Below are 15,721 nucleotides of genomic sequence, written 5' to 3' on the forward strand. Positions count from 1 at the left end.
TGATGAGTCGATATGAATGATGGTTGTTGGTGGTAATGTTGTGGGTATTATTGTGAATGTTGGGAATTGATATAGACGATGGGAAAAGTAGAATAAACAAAGGAAGTGCTGCCCAATTTTCTTTAGAAAATAGCGACGCGTTCTTATAGCCCACTAACTAACGATAATTCGAATTCCCTTATGAAGGTAACGACGCGATATTGCAGAAGGGCAAGTGAACGGTATTCTAGCTAAGCGACCAAGGTATGTGAGGCTAGTCCCTTTCTTCAAATGGCATGAATCCCATAGCATAAAAATCCCCTTCTTTCCATGAGCTAATAGATATGATATGATAATGCTAAAGCGATTATTATGTCCTCATTGTCTACACTCACCTCATGTACTAATTCCTTCGAGGTGAGGCAGAATGTCAGAAATTGCTCCATAAAGAGATCGGGGGATCACGACCTTACGTCACCCCGGTAGAGTACAAATGATCATGAGCTCACGCATGTATTATGATAAGATAAGCATGTTTTTAAAAGTATATGATGATAAGTATTTTATGTTAAGCATGTCATGATTGCATTTACACCGCGCCTAGTTGGCTGGGCAGACACCGCTTCGGCGGGCGGCTACACGGATACACCATGACCCTCTTGGGCATGGGCAGACACCACTAGTGGGCGGCATGAGATGGTACCCCGGACGCGGGCTTATATTATTGGTGATCACACCGTTCCGACATGGACGGGCAGCTTGCATGATATGTATACATGATATGATAAAGAGTATGAGTAAGACAGCATGCATCATCCTTCCTATGATTATGATTCAGCTTCACATGTTCACTTTGATGTTCATTAGGTTGTTATTGTTTCTCTCTTCATTATTTATGCCTCTTATACTCAGTACAATGTTCGTACTGACGTCCTTTTCTTTGGACGCTGTGTTCATGCCCACAGGTAGACAAGGCGACGAGCTAGATCCAGAGCCATAGGGGCAGTCAGCTGTTGAGAGCACTCCATTGTTCGGAGGTGCTTGTGATTTCTTTTGTGTATACGTACATATATATATATATCCATTTTGGGGCATGACGGAGTCTTGTTTTCGTCCATTGTATAGCACGTCAGTAGAGGCTCGTAGATGTGCAGTGTGGGTTAGATGGTTCCACAAGATATTACTATATGTATATACTATCTTGATAGCCGTATGGCAAATATATGTAAAGCAAGTATGTTTCTTGTAAAGTATGATTTTCACATGTTTCGTCTATAAATTCTGAAAGAAGTATTTAATGAGTAATTGAGTATTAAGAAGAGCGGTGCTCGGTGGTTAGCCCCGGGTACCCGTCGCGGCCCCTAGCCGGGTCTTGACAGCCTTAGCATGGCATTTCACCCCTAGACTGATGGGAAAGCTGAACGTACTATTCAGACTCTTGAAGATATGTTACGGGCATGTATGATAGATTTTGGAGGAAATTGGGATGACCATTTGCCACTCATTGAGTTTGCTTACAATAACAGTTATCATTCTAGCATTCAAATGGCACCGTATGAAGCTCTATATGGGCGAAAGTGTAGATCCCCAATTGGGTGGTTTGAAACCGGAGAAGCTAAGTTGATAGGGCCAGACTTGGTCCAGCAAAAAATAGAGAAAGTTAAGCTCATACAAGATCAGTTGCTAACGGCTCAAAGTCGTCAGAAGTCCTATGCGGATAATCGTCGAAGAGACTTAGAGTTCGAAGTGAAAGATTGGGTATTCTTGAAAGTGTCGCCGATGAAGGGCGTGATGAGATTTGGCAAAAAGGGGAAGCTCAGTCCCCGGTATATTGGGCCATACGAAATTGTGCGCAAAATAGGCAAAGTGGCCTATGAGCTAGATCTACCTCCAGATTTGGAGTCAGTCCATCCAGTATTTCATGTCTCGATGCTCCGGAAGTGTGTTGGAGATCCTACAAGGATCGTCCCAGTGAATGATATTCAAGTGACAGAAAAGTTAACTTATGATGAAATGCCCATTGCCATATTAGATAGGCATGTACGGAGGCTTAGGAACAAAGAAGTGGCCTCAATTAAAGTTCTGTGGAGAAATAACAATCGAGAGGAAATGACATGGGAAGCGGAAGAGAATATGCGATCCAAATACCCACATTTATTTCGGCCCTTGGAAGAAGTCCAAGATGAGACGTCAAAATCATAAGGTATGCATGTTTTCCCTTTTATACATTCAGGTCGTGTGTGGCCAAATTTCTAGTGCTGTTGTATTATTGCCCTGTGAGGCATTGTTATTATGGGTTGTTGTGACAGGGTGGTAGTGCCACATTACAGAGGAAACTCTGGCGAAATTTTTATAGAATTCCCCAAGCCTTTAAGGGGGGTAGAATGTTACACCTCGGAAAATTTCCCGTTGGTACGCAAGTGAACGAACTAATGATGTGTGCGAGGAGTGTTAGTGTATAATGTTTCATGATCAAGGTGCGTAAATGGACGAGAATGATTAGGATGAAAAGTCGAGAAATGAGAAAAATTGAAAGTTGGCAAAACTGCCCAGTGGTCGTATAGTGCAAAATACGGACCGTAAAGTGCAATACGGTCCGTAAACTTGAAGTCGTAAACTGGCATGCCCAACTTCAACTTTCTGCCAGCGAGGAAATGGCTAAACACGACCTGGTGGACGGACCGTAAATAACCATGGTCGTAAATCACCATGCATGCAGGCCAAAGTTGCTGGTCCTGCTTAAGCTTAAAGACGACCACGAGGGACGGTCCGTAAACTGAAATACGGACCGTAAACCTCCATGGATGACCACTGTTCACCCAGCACAGATTTTCCAATTCATTAAATATGAGGATCAAGACTTATTTTATTTCATTACAACATTACACCACTTCTCTCTAGAACTTCTCTCTACATTTATTATATGGGTTTTCAAGGATTATAAGCCATCAATTACATTAAGACAAGTGAATCAAGGATAAGGGAATCATCAAGGATCATCCAAGTCAAGAAATACAAATGGAGAAAAACTAGGGTTTTGCTCAAAGAAGAGTATTATCAACCAAAGCTTGTTCCTACGACTTCTAAGGTAAGATTCATGATTTTTACAAGATGTTTAAGGTATTGGAGAATTAAAATACATGGATTGTAGAAAATGTGGTCAACTAGGTCATGAATGATTAATAGTGACTTTTTGAGAAATAGTTTGAATTGAGTTATGAATGTTGTTGGGTTGTGATATGAATGTGTTATAAATGGTATTAAGATCATGAACTAAACACTTTAGACGAATGGACGAAGATGGGTGTTATGACCATGAATGTGGGTGAATTAGAGGCAAATTGAGGAATCTAGATAATGTGGATAATGTGAATGACTAATGGCCATTGTTATGATATTAATGAAGGTATAAACGCTAGCATTGGAAGGGAACGTGCAAGTGTAGAATAGTTCGACGGAAAGGTATGTAAGCCTAACCCTTCTTTCATAAGGCACGGTTCTTGGCCAAATTCCTAAATTCCTCTATATGAGTATGTTGTCTTCACATGGTTGACATTCCGAGCTCATAAGCTCACGACCCTTGATATGTACTATGATTATACTACGTTCCTCGTATGACGACTAAGTCTATAATGTAAATGTAACGATAATGATGAGGATGGTAATGATGATGAGAGTAAAATGAGACTAGAGATGCTTACGAGCTATGATATATGTATATGTGTGCCTATGAAGGGCTATGATAAGACCCCGAGCTTATGATGCCGGGTAAGACTATATGTATATAACTATGTATAAAGTATGTATATGATTACGTAATGCGCGCGCACTTCTGCAGAAGGTACGGATAACCCTGATGCCTTGGTAGGGCCAGGTATGTATGATCTTGAGCCTTGGTTGGCTAAGTATGTATGAAACACCGATCCTATGAGGTCGGGTATGCTATGTAAATGCTATGTATGTATATAAGTGTATGGCTATGTATATAATATGAATATGAATGTGATAAGACTATGTATAAGAATACGAATAAGGACATGTATACGAATATGAGCACAAGTATGGTACGAGTATTATTATGGGATACGAACGACGACGTATGCAAGTAAGCGACATGATGATGATGATATTACTGTCTCCCCTCCTATACTATTTTGATATGATATCTATTATGCTTCTATATTGATGTTGATCATGCTTCACATACTCAGTACATTCTTCGTACTGACGTCCTTTTGTTTGTGGACGCTGCGTCATGCCCGCAGGTGCACAGGGAGACAGACTTGATCCATAGCTGCTTATTGAGAGATTGCATAGCAGAGCTCCATTTCTTTCGAAGCCGTAGCTTTTGGGTACTTATTCTTTTGTGTATATAATTATGGGCATAGCGGGGTCCTGTCCCGCTCATACGATATGTCATACTCTTAGAGGCTCGTAGTCATGTGTATGTGGGTAGAGATGTTCGGCCATGTCGGCGCATGTTTTGTATATCTTTTGTTGGCCTCGTTGGCCTTGTACTTATGATGTGGCATAGATGCCTATGATATGTTAAATGATGATGGTCATCTAATGGGATCAATATGATTAACGATAAGAAAAGCACGAATGGATTTATGGTTCACCTAGATGTTATGCTATGTACGATAAGGGGGTGCTCGGGTGGGGTAGCACCGGGTGCTCGTCGCGGCCCCCTAGCCAGGTCGTGACAAGAAACTTGTATGTTAACATCCATATTAGCATATACATGTCTCCTTTTACGAAGGGGGATTATGATGACGAACATGATCTTGAATGCAACATCTGTTTTGAATTAGCTCAAGATCCCATTGTGACTCTCTGTGGTCACCTCTACTGTTGGCCATGCCTTTATAGATGGTTACGTCTTCACTCACAGTGCCATGAATGCCCTGTTTGTAAATCCCTTATTCAAGGGGAGAAATTAGTTCCTCTTTATGGCAGAGGAAGGACTTCTACTGATCCCATATCAAAACCAGTCCCCGGCCTTGAAATTCCTAATAGACATGCAGGACAACGACCTGAAACTGCTCCTCAACCTGAACCAAATAATTTTCATAATCATGGAGGATTTTGTCATATGGAAGGATTGGGAGGATTTTTTTCCCACAACAACCTCATGATTCGGTAACTTTACAATGTCCGCTGGTTTTGGTTGATTGCTCCCTTCATTACTCAGCTTCCAGTTTCATGGATTTCCTGGTCTGACAGCGTATCCTACCACATCAAATTACCCTTTTGGATATACTCCTGCATATCACGGGTCACTTGTTCGTAATGCTCAAGACACAACCCAAGTACAAGCAGATAGCAATCTCAAGTTTATGTTCTTACTTGTTGGTTTTCTTGTGCTCATTTATTTGTTGGGCTAAAGAATGGATTCAGTCTTGGCCCGATGCTAATGTGGCTGTCAGATTTTATGCATGTGTATATGTCAACTCTGCACTCACTTTGAAGTTTCTTCTAACTTTGGTGATCTGTAGATGCTGGCACTTTGTTAATTTAATGTAACCAGTTTATCTTTCTGTGAAATATGTACATTTTGAATACTTAATTTGGTTCTAGCTCGTTTCTGCATTCCCTTTGGGTAAGAAAACCAAATAACACATGCTCTTGATCGCTTGTACTGCTTTTCAGTTATGTGCTTAGTTGGGTGGCTATAACCTCTTTGGTTTGTGTGATGTTCGGCAGATCATACTAGCCAACCAAGGGGTAGCTGGTTTAGATTGAGTCGTTGTTTTGTATGGCTTGCTTGAGGACAAGCAAATACTTTATGTTGGGGGTGTTGATGTGGCGTGATTTTACGCCACAATCGATGCTTTTCGGCTATAAGTTTTACTTGTTTTTAAGAAAGTCTATGTGATTTTACGTGGTTTTTATTATGTTTCAGGTAATACGAGGTCCCTAGAGCCTAAGTGTGGAAAACAAGCGAAAAAGAGGAAAAAAGTTGATCACTGGAAACAACTAGAGATTCTGGAAATTTTTGTGAAAAATTACTCTGCGCGTTCACGCAGGTAATCCATGCGTTCGCGCCCAAGCGTGTCAGTGACTCTGCGTATTCGCGCTAGCAGGTCACGCGTTCGCGCTGAAGTAAGAGATGTTCAGCCACGCGTTCGCGCAGACACGTGGCGCGTTCGCGTTGAAGGATTTTCGGCCTAGTCCGAGCAGAACTTGGACTTTGACGATTTTTACTATTCCAGTTCCTTTAAAGAGCCAACTGGGAGCATTGTAAAATTATCTTTGGCATAAAACTCAAGTTTGGAGGCTAGGGTTCCTACATAAATATTCTTTCTTTTGTTTAATCCTTGTTTATGGGAATTTCTTGGTGAAAATTAAGATTGATACTCTTGTTATGCTTATTTATTCATCGGCATTATTCTTAATCAGGTAAGTTATTGTTATTTTAATTATTCTTGTTCTTGAACGTTTCTCAAGGGAGTAGCTAACCCTAGGACTTGCCCATTTACTTTGTTTGAAACTCGGAAGAGGAAGAACGGGGTTGGGATAGAATAATTAACATGAATTTGGGGCGTTAACCCTCATCTAATGGAAATTGACCTAGGAATAGGCGATACCACTTGTAGCCATATTCGGGTGTTCTTAATGCTCCTAATTGCTTGAAGGATCTTCAATTGGGTAGTCTAGTTAATCTGCGGGAGAAGTTAATTTAGAGTCATTATCCGAGGCTAAATAACATAAACTTGCTATTATTTATAATTCGTGAAATATATTGGATCGTTACTTGAGAAGTAGTTTCCTTTAGCTGCAGTTATTCATGCATTAAAGATATGGAGACATCACTTGTATGGTGTACATGTTGACATCTATACCGATCATAAAAGCCTTCAGTACATTTTCAAGCAGAAGGAGTTAAACCTGCGGCAGAGGCGGTGGTTAGAATTGTTGAAAGATTATGATGTGAATATTTTGTACCATCCTGGAAAAGAAAATGTAGTAGCTGATGCACTTAGCCGCCGATCAATGGGCAGTTTATGTGAAGTTCCTCCGGAAAGGAAAGAAATGATTCATGAGCTTTACCAGCTAGCTAATTTTAGAGTGCGCGTAATTGATTCAGGTAGTGCAGGGATTGGTATTAATGATTCCATAGTTTCATCTCTGAATGTGGAAGTGAAAGAGCGTTGGTATGAAGATCCGCAGTTGAGCCACTATAGGGACACATTTCATGAAAAAGAGAGATCTCCATTTAAAACTTCGATGGATAAGATCCTTAGATACCATGGCAGGCTATGTGTTCCGAATGTTGCAGAATTGCGCTGACGAATTCTGGAAGAAGCTTATTACTCTCGGTATTCTATTCACCCGGGTTTAACAAAGATGTATCACGATCTCAAATTGATATATTGGTGGGATGGCATGAAGAGAGACATAGCAGAATTTGTAGCCCAATGTCCAAATTGCCAGCAAGTAAAGATCGAACATCAGAAGCCAGGAGGGTTATTGCAAGTGATGGAAATTCCTACGTGGAAATGGGAAGTTATCAATATGGATTTTATTATAGGATTGCCCCGTTCCCAAGGCAAGTATGATTCTATATGGGTAATTGTGGACAGATTAACAAAGGCATCTCACTGTCTCCCAGTCAGAACCACATACTCCGCATAATATTATGCGAGATTGTATCTCAAAGAAATTGTGCGACTTCATGGTGTTCCATTATCCATTATTACAGATAGAGGAGCACAGTTCACAACCAAGTTCTGGAAGTCCTTTCAAGAAGGTATAGGTACCCAGGTGAAGCTTAGCACGACATTTCATCCACAGACGGATGGGCAAGCCGAACGTACTATTCAGACCTTGGAGGATATGCTGTGGGCATGTGTATTAGATTTTGGTGGTAGCTGGGATGATCACTTACCCCTTATTGAGTTTGCTTACAACAATAGCTACCATTCCAGTATCCAAATGGCTCCGTATGAAGCCCTATATGGAAGGAAATGTAGGTCCCCAATTAGATGGTTTGAAATAGGAGAGGTACAGCTAGTAGGCTCGGAATTGATTCAGCAAGCGGTAAAAAAAGTCAAAGTGATCCGGGATCGATTGTTGATAGCCCAAAGCCGTCAAAAATCTTATGCGGATAATCGCCGGCGAGACTTGGAATTTCAGGTTGATGATTGGGTATTTTTGAAGGTATCGCCAATGAAGGGAGTGATGAGATTTGGCAAAGGGAAATTGAGTCCCCGCTACATTGGACCCTATAGAATTATTCGTAAGGTGGGACAAGTAGCTTATGAATTGGACTTGCCTTCGGAGCTTGAATCAGTTCACCCAGTTTTTCATGTCTCAATGCTCCGCAAGTGTGTTGGAGATCCCAAGAGAATTATTCCGATAGATAATGTGCAAGTGACAGAAAAATTAGCATATGAAGAAGTGCCCATTACCATCTTAGACAGGAAAGTACGAAGACTTCGAAACAAAGAAGTGGCTTCAGTTAAAGTCATATGGCGGAATAGCAGTCGAGAAGAGATAACTTGGGAAGCGGAAGAGAAAATGAAGTCCAAGTATCCAACTTATTCCAACCCCCACGAGAGGTTCAAGATGAAATGCCGACAATATAAGGTATGTATGCAGTAAATGAAGCGTAATAATTAGAGTATCTGAACACCGCTATTTCCATCATTACTCAAATATTATGCCCCTTATCTTTGGGAGCTTTCGTAAGTCTTCCTTAGAGTTTTATTATGTTGTAGCCCGGTGAGGCAGATTATTATGGGTTGTTGTGACAGGATGGTAGTTCCATATTACAGGGGAAACTCTGGTAAATTTTTTGTAGAATTCCCGAGTACTTAACATTCGAGGACGAATGTTCCAAAAGGGGGAAAAAATGTTACACCTCGGAACTTTGGGTTGCTGAGCGGTGAAGGGACTAATGTAAGTTATGGTGAACATGATGTCCCTACAAGTAAGAAGGGATACTTAATAATTCTAATTAAGATTCCAAAGAAGTTAGAGGCAAGAGAGGAAAGCTCGTTAAATGAAACTTCACCGCAGTTCTTGGAGAGGGGGGTTCGACGTTCGTTCTTTGTACCGTCGGACGAGTCGATGCTTCGTCGATTGTGCCGTAAAAGTGAGCTGGAGCAAAGACCATTCGACGAACAGGTCGACGCTCCGACTATCAGTTCGACGGACCGTTCTTCTCACCGTCGAATGAAAAGAAACGACAGATTGCTCACTGGAAATTTAACGACTTCGACGGCCAGATCGGCGCTCCGTCGATCGCACCGTACATCTTGATCGGGACTGATTTCATGAATTAATATAAGGACCCCTCCTTCATTTTATTTCATTTAATCTTCCACTCTCCACTCTCCAAGAACCCTCTAGAACCTTCTCCATCATTCATCCACAAGAAACTAAAGGAAAACTAAGATTTACTATACCAAATCCATGAAATCAAGTGTATGAAATCCATTAAAAGTTCATCTAAGCCAAGAAAACTCAAGAGAAGTGAGTTAGGGTTTTGGTGCAAGAAGAGAAGCTCCACTTGAGTGTTGTTCATCCATAATCTAAGGTGATTTTTATGACCCTTTTATATGGTTTGAGTGGTTAAAAGTTGAAACACTTGGATTGTGGAAAGATATAGGAATTGGGTCATGAATGTGTGAATAGTGTCATTGTTGAATAGTAATTGGGATGAATCATGAATGTTGGTATACTGTGATTGTGAATATGTTATAAGTGACATTTAGACCATGGAATAAGTATTATATATGAGAAAACGCGATAACGAGTTATAATCATAATTGTGCAGAAGTCAAAGAGAAATGGTGAATTGTGGTAAGTGTAGATAAATGATGATTGTTGCCTATGATATTGTGAATATTGTTATTAGCGTTTGGGAGTTGATATAGAAAATGGGGAAAGTAGTATAAACAAAGGAAGTGCTGCCCAATTTTCCCTAGAAATGATAAAATGTTTTTATAGCTGAGTAACTAATGATAATGCGATTCCTCTTGAAGGCAGAAAAGTGGGCACCAAAGGAAACCAAGCGAATGATAGACTAGTTAAGCGCAAAAAGGTATGTGAGGCTAGTCCTTTCTTTGTTTGGAATGAATCCTATAGCATGACTTTCTTTCTTCTCCATGAATCTCTTAAGTTCCAGAAAGATATGAGCCTATATTCCCAATTAGCTACACAAGGTAATGAGTTAAAGTATAGAAGTTCTAGATGTTCATGATATGATGTTCCAAAAGCGTCAATGATGTCATTAATTGCTTACACTCACCTCATATACTATTCCCTTCATGGTGAGGCAGGATGTTAATGAGTGCTCCATAAGGAAATCGGGGAATCACGACTTTACGTCACCCCGCTACAACATAGTTGTCCTTGAGTCTTTATGCATGCACTATGATGAGCATATTATGATGATGATATAACACCGCGCCTATTTGGCCGGGCAATCACCGTAAGGCGGACAGCTATACACCATGGCCAGACGGCATGGGCAGACACCACTAGTGGGCGGCATGAGATGATACCCCGGACGCGAGAGGCCTGGACGCAGGCTAATGATTATTACACCGATCCGATACGGACGGGCAACTTATATATTTATGCATATATGATATGATGATGATTATGAGTAAGCCAGCATGCATCACTTCCTTTCTATTTGACAGTCAGATACAGATGTTCCTTATTGATACTTCCTTTATTTCATTGATGTGATATTATTGTTTATGCCTCTCATACTCAGTACAATGTTCGTACTGACTTCCGTTTTCTTTGGATGTTGTGTTCATGCCCACAGGTAGACAGGGAGGTGATCTTGATCCAGACCCGTAGGAGCTGTTAACTGTTTTGAGAGCACTCCATTGTTTCGGAGGTGCTTGTGGTTATCCTTTTATGTACATGTATGTTTTGGGCACAACGGGTTCCTGTCCCGTCCATATGTCTAGTACTCTAGTAGAGGCTCGTAGATAGGCAGTGTGGGTGGTATGGTCTCACGTGGCTGCTACCATGCATATATATATATATAGACATACATATATATATGTATATAATATTCCAATGACCAAAAGGCTTGTGCATATAAAAGTATTTATGTCTTCGAACGAAAGATGATTTTCTCGTAATTTGAGTATAATTTTGATAAAAGAACGTTTAATGAGTATGATAAGCAGTAGAATGAGGGGTGCTCGGTGGTTAGCCCCGAGTACCCGTCGCGGCCCCTGGCCGGGTCGTGACACTGAGGGTCTACTTTAATGCCGTCACCAGTCACCACATGACCCAAGAAAGTCACAGAATCAAGCCAGAATTCGTACTTAGAGAATTTCGCATACAGCTCGTTCTCCTCAAGTGTTGTCAAAGTTATCCTCAAATGATTAGCATGATCCTCACGATTCTTAGAGTACACCAAAATGTTATCAATAAACACAATAATTAAGTGGTCTAGATATGGCTTAAACACACAATTCATCAAATCCATGAATGCAGCAGGTGCATTATTAGTCAACCCAAAGGATATGACAAGAAACTCAAAGTGCCTATAACGCGTACGGAAAGCGGTTTTCGGGATATTCTTTTCCTTTATCTTCAATTGGTGATACCCAGACCTCAGGTCAATCTTTGACAAGAACTTAGCACCCTAAAGTTGGTCAAATAGATCATATATCCTAGGCAAAGAATATTTATTCTTAATGGTCATTTTATTAAGTTGACGGTAGTCAATGCACATCCTAAGGGAACCATCTTTCTATCTAACAAACAAGACTAGAGCACCCCAAGGTGAGGAACTTGGTCGGATGAAACCTTTATCCAACAAGTCCTTCAACTGATCCTTTAACTCCCTTAGTTCGCTGGAGCCATACAATAAGGTGGAATAGAAATAGGTTGGGTGTCCGGAATAACATCAATCCCAAAATCAATAACCCTATCAGGAGGAATACCAGGAAGATCTTTGGGAAACACTTTGGGATAATCACTAACTATGGGAACAGATGCAAATTCAGGTACTACGACTTTTGTATCATTAACAACAACCAAATGGTAAATACACCCCTTCGTAATCATCTTATGAGCCTTAATATTGGAAATAAATCTACCCTTTGGTTTAGCAATTTCACCCTCCCACACAATAACAGGCTCCTCGGGAAAGGCGAAGTGAATTAACTTATGGCGACAATCCACATTAGCATAACATGCAGACAACCAGTCCATCCCCATAATTACATCAAAATCCACCATCTCAAGTTCATACAAATCAGCCATGGTCTCACGTCCCTTGATCGCAATAACACAATTTCTTTACACTCTAGATATAATAACAGGAACACCAGAAGGCGTATCAACAACAAAAGGTTCACACAAAGGATCGGGTTTCATTCCCAAATCAAGAGAAAAATAATAGGTCACATAGGATAAATTTAAACCCGGATCAATCAATGAGTACACATCATGAGAACAGATGGTAAGGATACCTGTAACCACAGCATCAGAAGCCTCAGCTGCCTCTTTACGAGTCAGCCCATAAAGTCGAGTTGTCCCTCCACCAGAAGTATTAGCAACTTCCTTTACCTTGCCGTTGTTACGAGCATTCTGATTATAATTGTTAGTATTACCAGCAGGTTGATTTTTAGCAATAGCAGAAGTAGGCGAATCATTCTTTTGGTTATTCATAGCAGCCATCTCACGTAGCCACTTTCTGCAGTCCCTCTTAAGATGCCCCCTAATACCACGGTGATGACAGATACGATCCTCCCATACAGCGGACCGACTACTACCTTGGGAGAACTTGCTTTGGTTGTTATTCTTCTGACCTTGTATTATACCTCCCATTTTATTTCAAGGAGATTTTGGCTTATTGGTGGTGTATACCTTCGGCACGGTAGTCCGCACCAGAGTTTTGGTCATGAGATATTCTGCTTGGTATGTGTACAGGTGTATAAGTATGTATACTTGACATTTCGAGGAAATTGGAAATGAAACGAATCAAATCGGAACAAAGCGAAGCAGTTCAGGAAACTGCTGACACCAGTCAGCGTCGACGGCCCAAGGGACGGACCGTCGACACGTCGACAAGCCATCGCCTGGCATCGTCGATGAGGTTCTGCGATCAGACCTCTCAGGCAGAAAATCGACGGCGCACGTCGACCGGCTGTCGACACGTCAACGAGCCGTCGACCTTGCTCATCGACCCACGGATCTGGAAACATCCAGCCCTGATTATAAATATAAGCTCCCATATTTTATTTCATTATTTCTCCCAAGAACAGACACTATATCTCTCTAGAACCCTCTAAAACTCTCTCTCTATTTCTACAACAAACTATACCAAGAAATCAAAAGCAAAAGCCAAGATTTAAGAGATTCATATACTATGAAGCCTATTAGGGTTTGTGGAGAGTAAGAATTTCTTTGGCATGCAAGTGAAGGATTCCATTCTAATGGAGTCGAGTGAATCAAGGCTTGTTCCCAAGTGTTCAAGGTGAGTTTTATGTTTATTTCTTATCATTGAGGGTATTGACGGGTTAAAAGACTTGGATTATGGAAGAACATAACATAAAATGTAGAATCAATGGTATTCTTGAATAATAGTTGACATGAATCATGACTCTTGATGTATTATGAATAGAATCTTGTTACAAATGACATTAAGAACATGAGATAAGCATTATATGTGAGAAAACGTACTAGTGTACTACGACCAAGATTATGGATGAATTGAAGTGAAATTGTGAAATGTGGGTAATGTAGATGAATGAAGATTGTTGGTTATAATGTTGTGAATGTTATTATAGACGTTTGGGAGTTGATATATGGTTTGAGGAAAATTGTATAAATAAAGGAAATGCTACCCAATTTTCTCTTGCTTTAGTAAGCACGTTCATATAATAGATTAGCTAATGTTAATACGAACTCTCTTGAAGGTAGAAACGTGAGCATTGAAGGAGGACGATCAAGCGATAGAATAGCTAAACGAAAAGGTATGTGAGGCTAGTCGCTTCTTTCTAAGGCATGACTCCCATGGCATGAATTCTCCTGTTTTCCCATGACTTTCTTACATTCCGGTAATTATGAGCCTATGATTATAAGGAGCTTAACATGAAGTACAGAAACAAGATATGTCATGTGTATGATAGTGATGATGATTAGTTAAGTCTAAAGATCATAAAGCTAATGATTCTAACTATGATCCATTGATGTTGTTTATGGTATACACTCACCTTATGTGCTAACTCCTTCAAAGTGAGGCAGAATGCTTATAAATGCTCCATAATAGAATCGGGAGTTCACGACCTTATGTCACCCCGATAAATTATAGTTTTCTTTGAGTTTCTATGCATGCATTATGATAAAAGTATGACAAGATTATGATAAGCCTATGAGAAGTAAATGATGCCAATGTTACACTGTGCCCTTATGGCCGGGCATACACCGCTAAGGCGGGCAGCGTATACACCATGTCTAGATGGCATGGGCAGACACCACTAGTGGGTGGCATGAGATGGTTACCCCGGACGCGTGCTAATGATGATCACACCGTACCTATATGCATACCTTATATGATGATGTTTATAAAGTGAGTTAGTATGTTTTATTTCTATCAAACTTGACAGTCAATTACAAGTTGTTCTTCATTTGATATTTCCCTATTTCATTGATGTATTATTATTTTTTCTGCCTCACATACTCAGTACAATGCTCGTACTGACGTCCTCTTTCTTTGGACGTTGTGTTCATTCCCACAGGTAGACAGGAAGGTGATCCAGATTCATAGGAGCTATCAGCAGACTTGAGAGCACTCCATTGTTCCGGAGGTGCCATTGTTTATGATTTTGTGTATATATATTTTGGGCACGACGGGGTCCTGTCTCGTCCATATGTCTAGTACTCTAGTAGAGGCTCGTACGTACATATGTGTGGGTAGTATGGTCTGACGATTTCCTCGTTATATATATATATATATATATATATATATATATTATTTTGAGAGCCGAAGGGTTTATGTATATAAAGGTAAATATGTTTCAAAATGGCAATGGAAATGGTTTTCCTATGATTTTGAGTATGACAATAATGAATGAACACAGGATGAGTACGATGGGTAATAGCATGAGCGGTGCTCGGTGTTTAGCCCCGGGTAGCCGTCATGGCCCCTAGTCGGGTTGTGACAAAAGTGGTATCAGAGCAGTTCAGTCCTAGGAAGTGTCTACAAGCTGTGTCTAGTGGTGTCATATTTATGGTGTGTTGCACGCCATACTAATAAACTTAGTATTACCATTCTTCTTCTTATGAATAAGAGACCATACTACCCACCATATGGTGTCTTATTTATGGTGTCTACAAGGCATTTAGGAAAAATGACCATTCTTCTTCTTATGAGATCGTGTGATAGAGCCGTGTTATACGATTTTCTCCTCCCTAATAGTATGTTGTGATTTCAGAGATGCCGCCAAAGAGAAAAGCTACAGCCGCCCAGAAGGGCAAGACTACGGTAGAAAGACAGGTAGAAAGGGAGCCGCCAATGAACGTAGAATAGGGCGAATCACATAATGAGGCTTCATCTAATACTTCTCCTACCCCGCCTATTATAGAAGAGCAAGAAGAGGCTTCAGCTCAAGCTCCTATGCCTCCAGTTCCTCCCCCGGCTACTTCGGGTCAACAAATGACGAGGCTATTCATCCATTGACGCATTTAGTTGCCGCCCAGGCACAACGGCAGAGTTCAGGTCCAAGTGATAGGACAGTTAGTACTACAGCCCGTG

General features: G+C 40.7%; 1 pseudogene; it reads left to right on the forward strand.

Annotated features, from left to right (window-relative positions):
* Positions 1-4,723: 4,723 nt before the first annotated feature.
* Positions 4,724-5,406, forward strand: LOC132644090 (uncharacterized; annotated as a pseudogene).
* The last annotated feature ends 10,315 nt before the right edge of the window (positions 5,407-15,721 follow it).

Source organism: Lycium barbarum, chromosome 6 (genome assembly GCF_019175385.1).
Source record: "Lycium barbarum isolate Lr01 chromosome 6, ASM1917538v2, whole genome shotgun sequence".
NCBI lineage: Eukaryota > Viridiplantae > Streptophyta > Magnoliopsida > Solanales > Solanaceae > Lycium > Lycium barbarum.